Raw genomic sequence first — 5,118 nt, forward strand, 5'->3', positions numbered from 1 at the left:
GTGATTGTTATTGTTTTGTCCAAATTTTTGGTGTTCATAGTAATGATGTGCAACTGCCATCAACAAAACACTGGCCATGCTAGATGCACTGCAACCAACCGACTACAGCCAAACATAGTGGTGATCACATGACCTGCCCAGGCAGGTACAGGACATGTGATGTGGACATGTAACCAGCGGCCATCTTCTGTCCTGTGTCTGCTCCGCAACGGACCGCGCGGAGGAAATTAACAGACTGATTAAAGGGCCAGTAGCATTTTATTTCTTCATTACAGTCTATGTAACCAACATTTTCTGCTAAGGGGAGCAAAATTTTAAATAATAACTACAATTACATATAAGCTTATATTTTGAGTGCCCACTTGTATATGAAATATGCTTATTCCTGGAATACCCCTTTAATTATTTGGATCACATCATAGTACTGAGTACTATAAGTTGTACTGAAGGTTATGTCTTTTTATCATGTTTTATTCTCTTACATAGAGATGATCAGGGATGATTTTAGCATATTTGCTGCCTGAGGCAAAACAATTTAAATGTTGCCCCCCTCCCAACACCGGACCACCCCTGTTCGGCCTACTGAATTTACAGACAAATTTTTAAAAATAATCTACAACCTGATAAAAGAATATTGGCATTAGTTAAAATTAGTAACTGGCCCTTTGTGACTGGCACTACATTTGCTAAGAGCTGTTTGTCGTTAAGTGATACAGACAATAGTGGCATCTAGTACTTCAGCTTCATCAGGAGGAGGACATCATTACGTCTTCTCCCGCCCATGACTGTTGAATGTCAGATGTCTTCAGCACCACCTCTCTGCACTGCATCCATAAAAGACCACAGTGTCAGGGCTGGGAGTCTATGGACCCTCTAGACCAGAGGTTCCCAACCGCCGGTGCCGCTGACAGCTAGCTAGCTTCTGCTACTCGCAGAATGTGCTCAGGCAGGAGCAGGGACAAGCAGGTCATGTGTGTCCAGCGCTCCTTCCCCTCCTGCTAGCTGCGAGTTGGAGGGGGAGGAGCTCTGGATGCTAATGGACGTCATATGACGTCAGGTGTTTCACCCTTATGACTCATGTAGCTGTGTTCTGGTGTCGTGCGGCCCAGCAGCAGATTTTCTGGTAAGCAAATAACAGTGAAAATTGTCCAGTGTCCAGTAGTGGTCATCATCATCAGTGCCCGTCTCCAGTAGCAGCAGTAGTGGTCATCATCATCAGTGCCCGTCTCCAGTAGCAGCAGTAGTGGTCATCATCATCAGTGCCCGTCTCCAGTAGCACCACTAGTGGTCATCATTATCAGTGCCCGTCTCCAGTAGCAGCAGTAGTGGTCATCATCATCAGTGCCCGTCTCCAGTAGCACCACTAGTGGTCATCATTATCAGTGCCCGTCTCCAGTAGCAGCAGTAGTGGTCATCATCATCAGTGCCTGTCTCCAGTAGCACCACTAGTGGTCATCATTATCAGTGCCCGTCTCCAGTAGCAGCAGTAGTGGTCATCATCATCAGTGCCCGTCTCCAGTAGCACCACTAGTGGTCATCATTATCAGTGCCTGTCTCCAGTAGCAGCAGTAGTGGTCATCATCATCATCAGAGTCCGTCTCCAGTAGCAGCAGAAGTGGTCATCATCATCAGTGCCCGTCTCCAGTAGCACCACTAGTGGTCATCATTATCAGTGCCTGTCTCCAGTAGCAGCAGTAGTGGTCATCATCATCATCAGAGTCCGTCTCCAGTAGCAGCAGAAGTGGTCATCATCATCAGTGCCCGTCTCCAGTAGCAGCAGTAATGGTCATCATCATCAGTGCCCGTCTCCAGTAGCAGCAGTAGTGGTCATCATCATCAGTGCCCGTCTCCAGTAGCAGCAGTAGTGGTCATCATCATCAGAGTCCGTCTCCAGTAGCAGCAGAAGTGGTCATCATCATCAGTGCCGTCTCGAGTAGCAGCAGTAATGGTCATCATCATCAGTGCCCGTCTCCAGTAGCAGCAGTAGTGGTCATCATCATCAGTGTCCGTCTCCAGTAGCAGCAGTAGTGGTCATCATCATCAGTGCCCGTCTCCAGTAGCAGCAGTAGTGGTCATCATCATCAGTGCCCGTCTCCAGTAGCAGCAGTAGTGGTCATCATCATCAGTGCCGGTCTCCAGTAGCAGCAGTAGTGGTCATCATCATCAGTGCCCGTCTCCAGTAGCAATAGCCATCTTTCTGTGTTAGGGGCCCACTACGGCTTCACCTCTAACCCTTGTAAAATGAGTAAAAAACAAACATCACTGAAGAGCTTCGTTGAAAAGGAAGAAAGACCCAATGAGACAGATGAAGACTCCATGACTGCTAAAAAAAAGAAAGCTGCATTTAAAAGAAAATACAACGAGTCCTACTTAAATTATGGGTTCATCGCATCTGGCGATTTACATGCCCCAAGCCCACTCTGTCTGATATGTGGCGACCGGCTATCCAACGAGGCCATGAAGCCTTCAAAACTGGTTCGCCACTTACAGATCAAGCACCCTGTATCAAAAGACAAACCTTTGGAGTTTTTTGAAAGAAAAAAAACGCGAACACGAAGGACAGAAGCAATTATTGAAGGCCACCACATCAACAAATGTGTCTGCTCTGAGAGCATCATTCTTAGTGGCTAACCGCATTGCCAAGGCTAAGAAGCCCTTCACTATAGGTGAAGAGTTGATCCTGCCTGTCGCTAAGGACATTTGCCAGGAACTTTTAGGAGAGGCTGCGGTTAAAAAAGTGGCACAGGTTCCCCTTTCAGCGAGCACTGTCAGTAGACGAATTAATGAAATAGCAGAAGACATCGAGGTACAATTGTTGGAAAGGATTAATGCGTCACCATGGTACGCAATCCAGGTTGACGAGTTTACTGACGTTGACAACAAGGCAATGATGCTTGTTTATGTGCGATATATTTTTCAAGAGGATGTGCATGAGGATATGTTATGTGTATTATTGTTGCCAGCCAACACCACAGTCTTTGGATGATTACATATCAGGAAACCTAAACTGGTCATTTTGTGTCAGTATATGCACAGACGGAGCAGCTGCCATGACTGGACGGCTTTCAGGTTTAACTACCCGGGTCAAAGAGGTTGCGTCTGAATGCGACTCTACACACTGTGTCATCCATAGAGAAATGCTGGCAAGCCGAAAAATGTCACCTGAACTTAACAGCGTTTTGCAAGATGAGATTAAAGTTATTAATCACATAAAAGCACATGCCCTTAACTCACGTCTGTTCGAGCAGCTCTGTGAGGCGATGGACGCGGAGCACAAACGTCTTCTCCTACACACAGAAGTCAGATGGCTTTCTAAAGGTAAAGCACTGGTCAGAGTTTTTGAGTTACGAGACCCACTTTATAGATTTCTTTTAGAAAAAGAATCGCCACTTGCAGCACATTTCAGTAGTAAGGAATGGGTCACAAAACTTGCTTACTTATGTGACATATTCAACTTTTTGAACGAACTTAATGTGTCACTTCAGGAAAGAATGACAACTGCCTTCAAGCTGGCAGATAAAGTTGCTGCATTTAAAGCCAAACTGGAAGTGTTGGGACTGCGAGTGAGAACAGGGATATTTTAAATGTTTCAAACATTAGCAGGAATTTTGGAAGAGACCGAGCCTGAGCCTTCATTCTCCCAGCTGGTACATGATCACCTATCTCAGCTTTCAGAAGAGTTTGAGCGCTATTTTCCGACCGCAAAAAAAAAACACGAACTAGGAAGGAATGGATTTGCAACCCATTTGTGAATAAGCCAGGTGAATCGACCTTGTCCATGCTTGAAGAAGACCAACTGCTTGAGATTGCAAATGATGGTAGCCTTAAAAGTATGTTTGAGACTTCAAATCTCCCAACATTCTGGATTAAAGTCCAGGCTGAATTTCCTGGGATCGCCACCAAAGCACAGAAAACACTGCTTCCTTTTCCAAGATTCTATCTTTGTGAAACTGGGTTTTCTGCCATGACAACAGCAAAAACGAGATTACGGAGTAGACCGGACATAAGGAACACACTTCGGGTTTCACTGTCTCCCATCACCCCTAGATGGGACCGTCTTGTTGCAGGAAAACAAGCCCAGTGCCCCCACTAATTCAGGGAAACAAGCTTGGTGCTCCCACCCACTCATTCTGAACCTATGATAAGTTGAATCACATTCTCATTATAAATGTCATAATTATATGATAAGTATGCACTAAGCTCCACCCCTCCATAACCCCACCCCATATGACCAAAGCCCCGCCCCCACCTGACCATGGAAAACTGGTCTAGCTTAAAGCCGGTCCCTGGTGCAAAAAAGGTTGGGGACCTCTGCTCTAGACCACCGAGGGAGATGGTACTAGCCGACCTGGGACCGGAGTCTAAGTGGTACCCGGTTTTCACCAGAGCCCACCTCAAAGCGGGATGGACTTGCTGCAGTGGGATACCACCAGGTCGTTCCACAGGTGCGACTAGCCAGTGGTGGCTGCCAAGGCAGTAACACAGGAGACAGTCTGTACCCGGAGTAATGGCAGGAGAATAGCACTGGAATGCACAGTAGGGCTCACGTCAGGAATCGCTGGAGCTGGCAAACAGGAACGGACTGGGACACAGGAACGCAGGATCACAGGAACAGACTGACACACAGGAACGGACTGGCACACAGGAATCACAGAAATCACAGGAACGCAGGAATCACAGGAATGCAGGAATCACAGGAACGCAGGAATCACGGGAGAGCTTTCTCTTCATGGGGAAGACTTGAAGATCCAGCAAGGGTCACAGGAAGAGGCAGAAACTTATAGCAGGCCAGTGCCAATTACCGGCGGGAGCAGGAGAGGACATCGCTGGAGGTAAGATGAGCGGAGCTCCGGAGTCACAGTCACTCACAGTATAAAGTCAACTAAATAACAGTGCTCCTAAATCATATAAACCTCACGACACAAAAGACCCTTATTACAGTACATTATATATAGCTCCCCTTATTATATATTATTACAGGTCACTTATTATATAATATTCAGCCCCCCCCCTTAAATTACATTTTATACAGCCCCATTATTATATATAGCACCTTTATTATATACAGCCCCCCTTATACTATATACAGCTCCCCTTATTATATAATATGCAGCCCCC

The sequence above is a fragment of the Engystomops pustulosus genome, chromosome 5 (assembly GCF_040894005.1).
Source record: "Engystomops pustulosus chromosome 5, aEngPut4.maternal, whole genome shotgun sequence".
Lineage (NCBI taxonomy): Eukaryota > Metazoa > Chordata > Amphibia > Anura > Leptodactylidae > Engystomops > Engystomops pustulosus.